The 16,474-nt window shown below is 42.2% G+C and overlaps 1 protein-coding gene across 5 annotated transcripts in view; it reads right to left on the bottom strand.

Annotated features, from left to right (window-relative positions):
• The window catches only part of ADD3 (adducin 3), a 125,670-nt gene extending 109,806 nt beyond the window's left edge, over positions 1-15,864 (bottom strand). For 2 of the 5 annotated variants that reach the window (XM_058697724.1, XM_058697729.1), the window contains exon 1: positions 13,485-13,794. The gene's annotated coding sequence lies outside the window, so the exon portion shown is untranslated. Of the gene's footprint in view, positions 1-13,313; positions 13,411-13,484; positions 13,795-14,121; positions 14,342-15,686 lie in introns of those variants that run through there. The other 3 variants (XM_058697725.1, XM_058697727.1, XM_058697728.1) reach the window with 3 other exon arrangements.
• Between the last annotated feature and the right edge of the window lie 610 nt (positions 15,865-16,474).

The following is a 16,474-nucleotide window of genomic DNA, read 5'->3' as shown; positions in this document are numbered from 1 at the left end:
TCAGCATTCTTGATTTCAGCTCAGGTCATGATATCATGGTTCATGAGTTCAAGCCCCACATCTGTCTCTATGCTGACAATGAGGAGCCTGCTTGGGATTCTCTCTCTCTTCCTCATTCTGCCCCTCCCCCATTCACACTCTCTATCTCAAAAGAAATAAATAAACTTAAAAAAAGCACAAACTGTTCTATCCCTAGAGAAAAAGATTTCCTTTGGGACCAAGTGTCTTTAGAAGTTAAAATAAATTCAAGGTTTTACACAACATATTAAATCCCTTTAAAACATAAAGATGTAAAGCAAGACATCAAACCCTTACTGCAACAAGGTTTATTCTAGTCATCAAAGAGATTAAATATGGAAATATTTAAAAGTGAAAGAGGAAAATAATGACAACCATCAAGTTTATATAACAAGCCAATAACTATATTTTCACTCATAGCAACTTCCTACTCAGTATCTCTAAGTGGATGTTGAATAGACATTTCAAACTTATGTCTCAAACTGGACTCCTATTCCCTTTGCCTCCCAAATTTGTTCCTCCTGCAAACTTTTGCCTAGGCACCAAACCTTGGTCTCGAGTTTGACTCACATATACCCCACATCCCAGTGGGCAAATCCTGTTGGCTGTATCAGCCAAAAATATCCAAAATCCAATCATATCTCACCACCTTTACCAGGCACATCATTTCTCACCAAGATTATTGCACCACTATGGTCTGGTGTCAAAACACAGCCAAAATAATCCTTGGAAAATCTATGTCAGATCATGTCCCACCTCTTCAAAGTCATCCAACAGCTTCTCAAACCCATCCCTCATTCTGTTTCATCTATGCTAGATGCTCTTGGGCCTCAGGGCGTTTTCCCTCTGCCTGACACAATCGTCCCCTTTATATCACATACATGCTCCTTACCTTTTTCAAGTCTTTGCTCACATGTCACCTTCTCAATGAGTGCTTCACCTAGCCATTATTTAAATTTGCCATACACCCAAACAATCCCTTTATTTTCATTCCCAGTTCTGTATCTCTCCATAACATTTAAACCAATACAGCACACAAGTTACTTGTTTATTTCTATTTACCTTCAAGAATATAAACTCCATTAGGACAGGAGAGCTCTTCTGTTCTACTTATTGAATTCCCAAGAACTTAGAGCAAGGCCTGGCATGTATTAAGTGCTCAATAAATATTTGCTAGATGAATAAATGAATAAAAGGAAACATAAAACTGCTCAGAAAAGAAGAACTAAAAACAGAAGTCAGAAATATTTATAAGGAACCAATATACCAAACATAGTAAAGATGGAATGGGAATAGAAAAACACCATTTTTAGAAAAATATGCCATTATGTTTCAACAGTTTGCTTTAGGAAAAAATGCTATCCTTGTTCACTTCATTGTTTTTGACAAGGTTGTATCCGTTGTCCATTGCCAAAGGCCTTTAGTTTCTGTGGAACTAAAATAAACTTTGGGGGACCTGGAATGATAATGTCCTTTTCTCAACTGCCACATATACAGAGCCAAGGACTTTCATGGTTTTGGCCTTCCATTAGACCTATGCCCAGGACTTTCACACAGTTCAGTCATAGGTTTCTTGGCCACCTTCCAAGTAAAACCACTAATTGGTGACTTTACCTTCCTTGGAAATAAACTCACAGAATCTTCAAACTGGAATGGATCTTAAGATGATCTATCCCAACCCCTCACATATTTTATAATTAAGAAAACTAAAGTGAAAAAGAAATAAAGTGACTTGCTCAAAATATCCTGAATACCTACACTAAGTAATTTTCAAAAAATAAGTGATAAGCATTACAAAATTTAAGAGAATTCAAACACTTGGAACAAATCCTCTAAAATACAAAACCAGACTTTCTTAACAAAAACTAAGTAGAAATTATATTTCATAATATGAACAACTCTATCCATAGATTAGATTTAAAAGATACAACAGAGCCATCAACAGAATTACACTCTAGTATTTGGCAAAGTACATAATGGACAAATTCGGATTTTTTTAAAAAAGGCACATCTCTTCCCCAAAAGAGGCTTTTCTTATTCAGTGTTAGAAATGGTGAGAATTTGGGGCACCTGGGTGGCTCAGTCGGTTAAGCATCCGACTTCAGCTCAGGTCATGGTCTCAGCGTTCATGGGTTTGAGCCCCACATCGGGCTCTGTGCTGATAGCTCCTGATAGCTCAGATTCTGTGTGTCCCTCTCTCTGTCCCTCCCCTGCTTGCTCTCTCACTCTCTCTTGAAAATAAACAAACATTAAAAAAGAAAAAAGAATTTTAAAATGATGAGAATTTTTAAAAAAATTTTTATTGTTTATTTATTTTTGAGAGAGAGAAAGAGTGTGCATGTGTGCAGGGAAAGGCAGAGAGAAAGGGACAGAGGATCTGAAGCAGCCTCTGGGCCCCTTGTCTGTGCTGATAGCATAGAGCCTGATGAGGGGCTCAAACTCACAAACCATGAGATCATCACCTGAAACGAAGTCGGACACTTAACCGACTGAGCCACCCAGGCACCCTGAAATGATGAGAAGTCTTCTTCCAAGTACCAATTTCCCTAAGCATTACTTCAAAATAGCAGTGTTAGGAGGTTTCTATGAACCAGTCATTTTCACATCAGGTTCACAAGAACCAGGTTTCACGTCAGGTTAACTTTCACCACCACTCTCTCCCTCTCATCCCTGCAATACTCTAATATGCCTCCTAGGGAAGAGTGTCCTTGGCACTATTTCTGATAAGAGTATACTGTAGCCTTTATGTGCTTTACAGTGGGAAGACATTGCGAACCACTATTATAAACGATCTCCCATCATACTAGAGAAAAAAAAATATTTTCATGGACAGTAATTTTTTGCCAAAAATTCTTTCCATACCCTGCACCTAATGAAGTCCTATCCTGTCTTTCAAGGCCCACCCTTGTCCTCTTTGCTGGAGATTTTTTCTGACCACTCCATCTATGGGGCTCCTTTCTTGACCAGATGACCTATAGCCTTTGTTATCTGTACCTGTCATTCAGTATTTATCACACACGGGCAAGTAACATCTTTTGTGCTGTCATCTTAGTTGTTGCTGACCTTTCCTACATTTGACTGGAATGCAGAGTCAGAATCCAAGGAGTTATGGAATTGATGTTCCCGTGGGGTTTTCTGAAAGGCAAAGCATAATTCTCTTACATACGAAAGGGAAGGTCATCTTAAAGGAGTGACTGGGTTTAGAATACACAGCACAACCATCACTGAACTACAATTTTAGAAGCTTTTGGTTATATTAAAACAATGATTCCCAACCCGTTAAAGTAATCAAGATATTTTAAGGTCAAAATAGGTTTTAAAAGCCAAAACCACATTCAAAGAGTAGGTATTTCTCTTAATTGAGAAAATAATGCATTCAAAACTATTGGTACATATATTAGAGGTACAGTACTCAGAGCACACTTGGTGTGGGAACAAATTGTTCCCCCAAGATCTTGATTGGCACATGGTTGAGTTTTATTGTGCTGTGGACATGGGGTATTACTACAGTACTACTACCTAAAAATATTTAGAAGCAAAATACAGAAAGACAATTAACACATCCCTCCCCTCCCCTCCAGCAACCCCCCCCCCCAAATCCCAGCATAAAACCCTTCTGTAGCCCAACCCCTCCTCCCATGAAGTAGCATATTTTAAGCAACATGAAACAATTCACTGTTTCAAATTTTTCTTGTGGTTTTAAGTTAATATAGAGAAAGGAATAAAGAAATGAATATTTTAGATAAACCAAATAGCAAATATTTGAAGGTCTATCTTACATACTTCCTGATCTTTCTGAAATTTCAATCCTATTTACCCATTTCATCACCCTTTTAAAAAACAAACAAAAAACTACCAATATTTTCCAGCAGAGGCATAAGTACTATTCTGATCTTGGTTCAAGTCTTTGTGTAGTCACCAACAAGAACAAACTTAAATAAATGAGCAGTATAGCATCCTGTTTAAAGCAGTCAGCCCTGGACTCTGCCACTTATCAACGGTATGAACTTGGACAAGTTACTTAACTAAATTCCAGATAATTTATGTAAAGTGCTTAATATAATCCTTGACAGGTTTTAAGGGCTGAGAAAAATGGTTACTGATTAATTACATAGGATATATACCAGCAAAGATATTTTAATTTCAAAGCTTCCTTTCAATTCATACTGTCAAAGTTCCTTCTTGTCTGGCTTTGACAGGCCTATTCCAGGTATCATAATCCTATAACTGGTTTTGTGACCTCTAGCTCTACCCATGACTACTATCACTGACAGTCTCTGGAACTTAGGACAAACTGGACAGAACAATCCAGGAGGCTCCTTGAGTAAAGGAAAACAACAAAATCCACTCTGAAACAGTGAAATCACTCAAGCAGGAATAGTGCCTTAGAAATGGAGACAAAGTAAAAAGAAACGAAGACAAAAGGGCAAGAGAAAAAAATAACTGAAATATTCAAATACTCTTACAACCCTTACCTCCAAACAAGTGATTTCTCTGATTTTAGGCCCAAATTTTAAACAATATCATTGTTGTCTGCAGAAGCCATCAATAAGCAGAACTACTAATGAAATATGCCTCATTAAAATAATTTTCTTTACCACTTTTGATTTAATAATGATTTCATCATTGCTAGACTATTTTTTAATATAAAGTCTCAACAACTTTTTGAACTTTCTCCATTCCCACGCAATCCAACAAATGGTAAATTAGTTCTTCATCATGGGTTTAGGCCTCCTGCTGGAAAGTATAATTAAAATTAGGGAAGCAGCAATTCCACTTAGTACTAAGATCCTGTCGAATTCTTCAATGAAGCTCAGTCTGGTTTCTTCAGTAGCCTGGAGAGTTCTGTAAGAAAAACTTGGGGCTGCTCAACGTGATGCTGGCCATTCAGTAGATGGCACTCTTCCCTTTGAGCCCAAATTAAACAAGCTCCAAGAAGCATGTTTTGTGACAGTCAGGTGTGATACAAAACAGGGTTTCTCTCTTCAAAGCACTTAACGATAGTCACAATCCCGCCAGAAATGCGTTCATCAAAAGCTGGTGGTCCAACTAGACACTTTTAAAGAGCCCAGAGAAATTCAGATTATATAACATCAAACACAATATAAAATCAACTAACTCAAGTGATTACCAAGTAATCAGCTTCTCAGAGCCTTCACTACATCAAGCAGATATACTGTTCTTATTCAGGTATAAAATGTTCCTTTCCGATTACTTTCTACTCTAGAGGTGACTGTCTTTCAGTGGCTAGTGACCAAATCATTGTCTCTCTAGTATTTTATTAGAGTATTTAATAATATTTTAGAAAACTAGGATTTTTATCATAATCAACATTCACGAAGACCAATAAAAGATGTATTTCTTTCATATTACTTTCAACGTTTTGGTTAAAAATAACTTTCAATACCAACTTAAAAAGAAATAGCCGAATACAAAATTACTGTAGATTTAGGTTTGCAAAAAGGTGTTTAAACAGTATGGGTTTATGATTCATTAATAATATGTATCTTACTTTAACGCATAATGGTTTCCAACTATTACCTGACAAGGTTTCTCACACTTCTGTTTGAGATCTTTTTTTGAAACTTAAAAAACTGACAGTTGGGGAGAGCAATGGAAGGAAATTCCTGTTAGCGCACTCTAGCTGAAAGCCAAACTTTTAAGGGATCAGATACGAATCACCTTGAAAATTCCACCTTTCTCTAGGAGAGGTAAAACTCAGTCCCGGCAATAAAAGTCAGAGGAAGGCAAGGTAAAACAAAACAAAACAGCAACACAGCAACAACAACAACAACACAGTTTAAAAGTTAAAGTGAAAAAAAAAAAGCTGGGGGAGTGGGACAAACAAGACCAGTACATCAACTCCACTGCCAATCTTTTTCCCCTTTCCACTCGTATCTGTGCTGCTCATCCTATGCACTTAAGGCCATTCACAACTCCACTTGAGCTGTGACCATCACCCTTCCCCAACCACTTCCTTAGATAGTAAGAAACACTGCCCTGATAGAATCTTTTCATGTACTAATAAGACAAATGAGATTAGAAGTGACAATGCAGCTAACAGTTGCTGGCTCTACTTTCTGAAGGATTAAAAATAGAGTGTTCTTAAAGAGTCCCTGGAAAGGACGTGATCCCAAAATACATTTCTTCAGACACTCCAAGTAAGCCTAATTATCTTCTCCATGAGGATACGGAGTAAATCCCCCCCCCCCTTTTTTTGCTATGGCATTTAGTCATTCCAGCAGATCAAAAGATGACAGCATGAGAATATTGTATGGTAAAAGGAAGAAGGAAATGCTATCCTTGTACAAGATAGCTGAGCCATTGTGGAAGAACGTCACAGAAACATTGCTGATGGTGACAAATTAAAGGCACACACCAACTCCCAAGATACTGAAAAACTCAGCACTTCTCCAACCTGATTGCTTTTTCTACATTGTTGGAATTCCAGCTCCCCTAGGAGGCAACCAACAACAGCCAGGAGCTTAATTAAACAGACTCCTGAATTCATACCTTTCCTTTTCCAAAGAGGTAAGGGGATAAGGGAGTAAAAAATATATATATATATATATATTAGAATAAATTTAAAGGAGTATGAAAAATAGCACAAAGTAACAATTTCATGTATGTTACCTGGAGTTAGAGTTCCATCTTGTTTAATGAATCACTTGCCTTAATGCACCTTGTGAGCACCAGAAGTTTTTTTTTTTAATTTTTTTTTTTAAGTTTATTTATTTTTGACAGAGACAGAGTGTGAGCATGAGCTGGGGAGGGGCAGAGAGAGAGAGAGGGAGACACAGAATCGCAAGCAGGATCCAGGCTCCAGGCTCCAAGCTGTCAGCACAGAGCCTGGCGCAGGGCTTGAACTCACGAACTGTGAGATCATGACCTGGGCCAAAGTCGGACGCTTCACCGACTGAGCCACCCAGGCGCCCCCACCAGAAGTTTTATTAATATATACAGTGCACTTCTTGAGACATTGGTTTTAAGAACATTATGTCATTTGTCCTTAAGCTTCCAAAAAGTGTTTTTACCCTTGGCTGGCTAGTTGTAAGAAATTTTTATCCTGTGGAAACCATGTGTGCGTACTGCATTAAAAGGGAGTTTCATCATCCCAGGTTCAAATAGTAGCCTTGTCTGAGGAGGCAGCAATCTTAAATGCTAGCTAATGTACCGCCTATACACCAGTATCCTCAGGCACAGTTTCAGACAATTTGGAACAAATAGTTCCAAAGTTCATCTTATACCTGGGAGTTACAACTAAGCTTTAACTAATGCCAACTTTAAAAAAAAATTTTTTTTTAACGTTTATTTATTTTTGAGACAGAGAGAGACAGAGCATGAACAGGGGAGGGGCAGAGAGAGAGGGAGACACAGAATCTGAAACAGGCTCCAGGCTCTGAGCGGTCAGCCCAGAGCCCGACGCGGGGCTCGAACTCACGGACCGCGAGATCGTGACCTGAGCCGAAGTCGGACGCTTAACCGACCAAGCCAGCCAGGTGCCTCAATGCCAACTTTTAAAAACAAGTAAGTATAAAGTATATGGTGGCAACGGGGTTCGGTTTTACATCAGATAAAAGCTCAATTTACATCTAAACTCATTAGCAGATGTAACTATATGTCAAAGCCTAGACATCTTTTACAACAACAGTTCAGCTTTGGCATAGTTAGAAAACAGACTATACTATCTTCCTAAGAAGGAAATCTACAGTAAACTTTTTAATGTCGAAGATGGGTTTCATTCATTTTATAAAATGGTGATCATGGTACCACTTTTTGGGTTATGCTAGATAACACTGAAAGCCACATTCATTCTTTAAGGTTTCTAGGATACTCATTAAATTGCTCTTTCAGTGTAGTAAGTAATGTCCTAGAAACCTGAGATTATTAATGCAGCTTTTCAAAGGTATCCAACAAAAATTAGTTTAAGGAAACAAGAGACTCTGATTCTCGTTATCTATACTATCATCTAAGGCTTCAGAGTAAGTTAAACAGTACCATCTCAACATTCAAATAGGTTTTCAACTGTGCAATTCATTTTGAACTGCATTTTGAAACTTGTCCAGATATAAAAGATTATTAAAATACACGACATAAAGAGGTCACAAAGAGCTCACAAACCTTTTTTTCCTCTGCTTAATTTTAATTAACACAAAATTAATTTTCAGTTAAAATTGTCCAATGCATACTGTTGACACTCAGATTATGTACTGCATGAATTCCAGGTGAATAATTTTTTAACTTTACATGAAAGGAAGAATATCCCCCAAGTAGGACGGTTACACACATGTGTGTCCATAGCCAGTGACAGCAAGACGAAAAAAATAATTAAACTCATCTAGTTATTATATACAAGGGTAACCGACATGTTTTCTTTCAAGTCAACGAAAGACTTCTAACCTGTATGATATGGAGGATTCTCAATACATACAACCCATTACAGTAAAAATTACAGATTGTCTTGGCTTTTGGCCAAGAGAGCTTAGTCACTTGCAGAACCTGAAAGACCTCATAATAATCTCATCTATAAATATGCTGGAGGGGCACCTGGGTAGCTCAGTTGGTGAAACGTCCAACTCTCGATTTCGGTTCAGGTCATGATCTCACAGTTCATGGGTTTGAGCCCTGCATAAGGGGTCAGAGCTGACAGGGTGGAGGTTGCTGGAGATTCTCTCACACTCTCTCTCTGCCCCTCCCCCATGCATGCGTGAGCTCACTCTCACTGTTCTAAATACACTTAAAAAATAAGTGGACTGGAATGGACCCCAAGATCAAATGATAAACCATTAACACAGAAGACATGAAAGAAAGTATTAGGGCACTCATTTTGAACCTCGATAGGACAGTCTACAATTCCTCAATTTTATTTTTTATTTTTATTTTTTAACGTTTTTATTTATTTTTGAGACAGAAAGAGACAGGGCATGAACGGGGGAGGGGCAGAGAGAGAGGGAGACACAGAATCGGAAGCAGGCTCCAGGCTCTGAGCCATCAGCCCAGAGCCTGACGCGGGGCTCGAACTCACGGACCGCGAGATCGTGACCTGAGCTGAAGTCGGCCGCTTAACCGACTGAGCCACCCAGGCGCCCCAACTCCTCAATTTTAAATGAGGTGTCTGTTTAAAAGAATAGGGCTCTAATTAGACATTTAAGACTTTTTTTCTATTCAAACTCTACATATTTAGTATTTCCAAAGGATTTGGAAACAACCCTGAACATTAATTCTAGCCAAAAAATGTAGTGCTTATTTAGATGAGAAACAGTAACCTGTATCTTCAATATAGCTTGAACTTCCTTAATTCAACATATGCTTGCTTTAAAACACTTTTTCCTGGGGCACCTGGGTGGCTCAGTTGGTTGAGGGTCCAACTTTGGCTCAGGTCATGATCTCACAGTTTGTGAGTGTGAGCCCCCCCATCGGGCTCTGTGCTGACAGCTCAGAACCTGGAGCCTGCTTCAGATTCTGTGTTTCCCTCTCTCTGCCCCTTCCCTGTTCATGCTCTCTCTCCGTCTCTCAAAAATGAATAAACATTAAAAAAAATTTTTTTTCGTAACTTTATGTTTCACTAAACTGTCAAAAAAAGGACTTTTCAGTCCTCTACAGTAATTCCTTTTTTTTTTTTTAAAGTAGGTTCCAAGCCCAGCATGGAGCCCAATGTGGTACTTGAACTCACAACCCGGAAATCAAGAGTGCAACACTCAACTGACTGAGCCACGCAGGTGCCCCTACACTAATACTTCTAAACATTACTTAAAACAGCTCCTAATTTGGGTTATGGTTTATGTGCCTGACCTCTCAATTACACTGGTGAAGCAGCAACACACAATTCCTTGAGGAATGTGACAAAGTATAAGCCACAAGTTATATCTTACAGCTAATTTTAGAAGGCATCTGAGGGGATATGTAGAACAAATTTAAGTTAAAATCCATCTTAGGTTGGTATGTTGTTGATAGTCAGAAGATCAGGCCTACTGATTTAGATACTGATTAGAACCAGAATCTCTCCAAGGGGAACTAGTGCCTCTTGGGCCTGGTGGGGCCCAACACCTAGTAAATTTAAAAAAAAAAAAAAAAAAAAAGAGGAGAGAGAGACACTTTAATATCTTTAGTAATTAAAAAGATAACATACTCTAGCTCAAATCCCAGCATCCTAGCTAAACATACATTGTATGAATCAAAAGAATCCTCTTCCAAAGTCAAAAGGTGATTCTACTTAATGCAGATTAATCACCACTCTTCATATTTAAAAACCTGGTGGTGTCAACACAGCAAGTTGTAGCTAAACAAGCACAGGCGCAGCTGTAGTCTTGGGAACACCGCGAAGGCCTTTCAATGATTTGTAACTACCATTGCAAGTATAATAGCAAGGCTCACTCCAGAGTCACACTCTGGGTTCAGAACCAGCCTGGGGCACCTAGTAACTATACTCCTTGGACAAAATACTTAAACTTTCTATGTCTCTTTAGTCACTGGGTTGTCATGAGGAATAAGTAAAACATATAAGACTGGTGCAGAGGTAGAGGAAATAAATATTAGTAGTTACAAGTATTTGCTGAGTCTTCACTTGCTAGGTAGCGTAATAGAACCACCAGGAAGGAGTCATTTTCTATACTAACGATGGTAAACACAAAGCACTGAGAACCATACTATATTCTAAACACTTTACATAATACCACTCGGTTAAGGTTCTGATTATCATTCCTTAACACTCTACAAACTGAATTTGTTCACAGATGGGTTTCTATGCTTTTTATAGGATTTCTTCCCTCAATACAAATGCTTCTTACACCCTGATGACATGCATAAATGCTGCCCAGTACTGCTAACCACCTGCTTTGCAACAGAACAGATTAAACAGCTAACAACCTATATAGGCTCAGGTGTAACCAAAACAGACGTGATACACCTACTTTAGGAAACCTCACAACTGCACAAGTTGGGCCTTACCTTGAGTCTAAACTTTAGGATTGCGTGTGGGAGCTGAAGCTATGTGCTCTTAGTCTCAAAGACGTTTTGGTTTTACAAAGACCAAATCCACACTTTAAACATCACTGAGTGGAGCTCATGTTATTCCCAGTACAACATTATTGAAAAAAAGAGGCCAGAAATAGCAAAGTTACAATATAATTTTCTCATTTTTAGAATGTAAAACCTACTTTGAAAATACAATCCTTCTAGCATGAAAATAAATATTTCCCAGGTGTTTTATGATCACCTGTCATGTCAGATGTTTACCAACATTTCCTGTTATCATACATGTAAGTATTGGGACATACTGAATGTCCCAAAAAACAACAATCTCAAGAATTCTTAAATAATCTTTAACATTCAGGGCACCTGGGTAGCTCAGTAGGTTAAGCATCTGACTTCGGCTGAGGTCGTAATCCCAGTTTGCGGGTTTGGGCCCCACATCAAGCTCTCTGTTGTCAGCACAGAGCCTACTTCTGGTCTTCCAACTCCCTCTCTCTGACTGCCCCTCCCCTGCTTGTGTGCTACCGCGCATGTGCACTATCTCTCTCAAAAATAAACAAACATTATGGGGTGTCTGGGTAGCTCAGTTGGTTCAATGTCTGACTTTGGCTCATGATCTCCTCGTTTGTGAGTTCAAGCCCCATGTCAGGCTCTGTGCTGACAGTTCAGAGCCTGGAGCCTGCTTTGGATTCTGTGGTCTCCCTCTCTCTCTGCCCTTCCACCACACTCTCTCTCTCAAAAATAAACTTTTTTTAAAAGTTTCAAAACTAAACATTAAAAAAAATTACATTTAACATTCAAAATTGATACACCACTTTTTCTTTAAAAACTATTACCAACATGCCAGTATTTGAGGTTGATTTTAAGAGTGAACTCTTCAGGGGAACCTGGGTGGCCTAGTGGGCTGGCTAAGCATCTGACTTTGGCTCAGGTCATGATCTCATGGTTCTTGACTTCAAGCCTCATGTCCGGGTCTGTGCAGACAGCCCAGAGCCTGGAGCCTGCTTCAGATTCCGTATCTCCCTCTCTCTCTGCCCCTCCCCTGCTCACACTCTGTCTCTTTGTCTCTCTCAAGCTCTCTCAAAAATAAACACCTTAAAAAAAAAAAAAAAACAACAACAGTGAACTCTTTGAAAAGTTGAAGCATTAAATGTAGTGGCTTTTTTTTTTTTTGGCCCTCCCTGTCCAAAATTAATCTACTCAACTTAAACAAAAGGAGTTAGAAGGCAATTACAATGCAATCAAGATTTAGAGACAAAAAAACTTTACACATATGCTCCCAAAGTTTAAACTTAACCGTATAAATGTGTGGGGACCATACCTTAATCACACAAATTTTTAACAAACATCTTATTTTAACGACAGATTACACTGCACTCTTAGTCTCTTTAACAATACCCTCTTTAGAAGTCTTCTGAAGTCCAAATTAGGATACACCAGGCATGATGCAGAGGCACTTCATTCCAGAAAAGCAACCACTTCACGCTGCTAAATCTAACATGTTGTATAATTTAACATAAACACGGACACACGTTTATGTAGCTGGTTCCAACCCCAGAATCTTATCAACTCGCTCACCAAACTCAACTCGCTCATATAATCCCAACTCAAAACCTCCTGGCTAAGTGAAATTCCATTTTTCTCCTTACCACTACAGTGGTCGATTGCAACAGCACATGTGCCAAAAAATGAGTGGTTTTACTACGCTCCCATTTTAAGCGGGCACCTACTTGCAACTAAATCTCTGCAACAAAAAAGTTCACCTGAGGCCATTCTTGCCAATTTAATGGAGGCCTAGTTTCTTCTACCTGTCTCTGTGGTCTTGCCTCAGCTATAGGATACTTCCAAAGAGGCTGGACGTGCCCCAAACACCAGCAAAGCGGACCAACTGCCAACTCTGCTTGTCACCCCAGGCAGGAAGCACAACCTAACGTGTGAGCGTTTGTAGGGGTGTGTGCGCGCCGGAGGATGGGGACGCGTGGATCACAGGAGAAAGGTAGTTGAATACTTTCAACTTGTAACAGAAGTTTTTTCAATGAGGAAAACAAACCAACATTCCTTCCCTTACCTCTCTCCACCTTTTCCAAGTGCAGCAACCTCCCACCCTCCGGGAGCGCACCTTCAGGGCTAAGGTTCCCAAATCACTGACGCTTCAACTAGCTCACAATTTTCAGAACGCCTCACCCTCTCCAGGGAAACCAGAGGGCGCCCTAGAATCGGGCCCACCCCGCGGCGCCCCAAGGCCCTCCCCCACAAATCTATTCCCCTCGCACCAGCCCAAAGCTCCCATTTCGGCCCCCGGGCGGGGGCAGAGAGAGATTCACCTGAGGCCGCAGGAACATCCAATAGGAAGTCCCATCGGCCCCGCAAGCCGCGCCGCTCCAGCCCCCGCGAGACCCCCTGGAAGGGTCCCGCATCCCAGCCCGCGCGGGCGCCCGCCGTCCCCGCCGGGAGGAGGGGCTCAACGACGGCGCCTTCTCTCCCCTCAGGATTACCTCGCAGCTCGCTTCGCGCAGCGGGCTTTGTGCTTCCCTTCCTCGTTCTCCACGGCCGCCGGGACTGCAGCGACCGCTCGATCCGCCGCCGCCGCCGCCGCCTCTTAAACGCCGCGAGGCTCCAGAGGGGAGGGCAGAAGGGGAGGGGGCGTGAGAAGGGAGGGACCTGGGCGCCAAGCCCTCTGCAGCAGGAAGCGGCGACACCTGGGTGGCGATGCCTTTGGCTCTCGCTCACAGTTTTTAAAAAAATAATTTAAAACCCCTTCCTTCCCCTCCCGCCACTCGCCCTGGCGACCGTTACCGGCGGGCCGCTCGCGCTCTGGCGGGACTGGCCAAGCGCCCCCGGTACGTCCTCTGACCACGCCCCCTAAGCCCCGCCCTTAGGCCCCCAAGCGCCCCTGGCTCCGCCCCCCAAAGGCTCGCCCCCGCAGCCCCCAAACGCCCCCGGTCCCGCCCCTTGGGCCCCCGAGCGTCCTAGCCCCGCCCCTCGGAATCACAGGATGTTCTGGGCCCCGCCTCCTTAGGGCCCCGCCCCTCGCGGCCCCTACGGCCCCTCTCGAGCCTTGGCTCCGCCCGCTGCGGCCCCCTCCCCGCCCTCTAGCACCACATCTGTGCAGCCGCCGCCGCCAGGACCTACCGGGCGGCCGGGCCTCTCGGAGGGCCTGGCGCTAGGCGGCTGCTTGGCACCTCTTCAACGTCCTCCTTTGGCTTATGCAGTTCCGATCCGTGGCGTCCCCTGAGGGTCGGAGGGGGAAACGACCCCGATACGGAAACCCGAGTACCAGGAGGAGAAGAGGCACCTCAGAAATGTTGCCCGCCCTAACCTGAGCGAGCCCTCCCCGTCCCAAGGCTGAACCGCCGCTTTCTGTCAACCTCTGCCGCCTACTCTGGCTGCTGGGTGTTGAGGGGGAGGCCACTGCTGAGGTTCGACCTCCGCACGCCCCCCATAGGAGGGGCCTAGATTTTCTCAGCATGCTTGCCTATTGGGCGCTTCCTGCCCCCCCCCCACGTCCACGGAGGGACAGGGCAGGGGTTCTCTCAATCCTGCTCCACTTGGACCAGTGGAGGGTCTTCACCCCTACTCTGGCCCCTGGCCTTGTGACCTTATAAGAGCTGACATCATGGAGGAGAAAAGTCGAGGGAGGCAGCGCCAGCCTTGAAAATGAATTCGGGGCTGGGTAAACTTTTGCAACGTGCAGTAGCAGGGATGTGGATCCATCCACAGGTGACACTGAGCCCCCCAACCCCATCGCCCAGACACGTTTCTCACCCTAAGCTATTCTCGAGACAGACCTCCCAGTAATGTATATCTTTTTCTGCCACCTACGACTGGCACATCCCTCCCTCACACGTGTCCTCCACGGGCACGAATCCACTCACAAGCACACCCCTCCAAGCGCCATTCTGGTTATTCATGGTCCCTTGAGTCAACCCCACCCTACCAAGCAGAACAAACTTCATTCCCCACCCTTATCTCCCTAGGTTTCCAAGGCACTGGCGACAGTCCACTTCATTTCCTTCCTCCTCTGCAGACTCTTCTCTTCCCCCTCAAATACTTCATGCCATCCCCCTCATCTTCATCCCCTCCCTCTTCCCTAAAAATGTGCTAATTAAAATGTAGTTTCCTCTTCCCACATATGAAGTGTGGAAAATGAATCTTGTGTTGGCACAAACTGTGATTCATTTATCCTCATTTTCTCTCTCCACTGGACTAAGGCTATAGAAATTTCAGTCTACCACCATCTCCCATCTGCTCAAAATCTAACCATGCCTTATGATTTTTAAATACCCCTAAAGGATCATGGGGAAGGCTTCCTAACTTTGGGGAGAAAATATTTAGAAAACGCTCAGCCTGTCATTTTATTTGGCATTTAAAAATATCTGCAGTATTTGAGAGAGAGATTGGGAGTGGCTGGATGTTTTCTCGCATTTATAAAGCAAAAAATGAAAAGCTTTTGCATGCATCAAGGTTAGCCTTTTAATAAATAGCAAAAAAAAAAAAAAAGTATGTTAACAGCACTTATCAGACAATAGTCTCCAGTATATACAGCATTTGCCAGTCACAAATCTAGACACCCCCCTCCCCCCGCAAAGGAAGACAAATTAACATAATCCATTTCAAGCATGTCTGATGAGCAATCTTTTCCAGGATCATTCCCTTTCCCACAGTTTCTGGACAGAACGGATAAAAGATCGGCTCACCTGCTGAAGATGCAAGGCTTTCTTGCGTCCAGGGTAGTAGACGTGTGTGTCTTCTGTTCTGTAGGTGTGGATTCTGCAGTGCTGCACAGAAACCCACTGCAGCCACAGACCGGCAGCGGCAGCGGCGGCGGCAGTGGCGGCGGCGGCGGCGGCGGCAGCGGCAGCGGCAGCGGCAGCAGCAGCTTCTCCCAATGCTGAGTAGTAAAGTGTGTGACTTAGCAGAGACTCCCCAGATACCATTAGGCGCTTACTTATAAAAGAGGAGGCGGAATCTTTCTTAAAGGAATGGGTTTTGTTTCTCCTCTCTACTATTGCTTCATAAGAAGCAGAAGCAGGGACTTTTTGGGACTGAGTAAAGCGGTGCAGCTGTGGGAGGTCAAGGTTAAAATTAACTGGACTGATTTAGTATGAATCAATGAATTGCTGGGAGCATACATTAGTTTTAAAGAGCCCTAGTAACTTCAAACATCGGGGTCCATGGCAAAAATAAAGTGGTGTGCCTGAAAACTGGTTAGTATTTTGTGCTAATATTTAATTTACAATCATTGCGCTAAAATGATAACCGAATAAAAGGAAGTTACTAGCATTTAACACAAGTATGCCGAAAAGAATAATAAAATGAAACTCATTTATGTGACTGGGAGCAATGGAGTCAAGCCTTCTAACACTTATAAGGATACCTGGAATTTCAGTGATTGTTGATATTAGAAAACACATAATTGACAGATTTCAGTGTGTATTCATGTTATAAAAAAATCACAGTATTATTTATAAAAATACTGAAAAAT

This window comes from Neofelis nebulosa, chromosome 13, assembly GCF_028018385.1.
Source record: "Neofelis nebulosa isolate mNeoNeb1 chromosome 13, mNeoNeb1.pri, whole genome shotgun sequence".
Lineage (NCBI taxonomy): Eukaryota > Metazoa > Chordata > Mammalia > Carnivora > Felidae > Neofelis > Neofelis nebulosa.
This window is presented reverse-complemented; position numbering and strand designations above follow the sequence as displayed.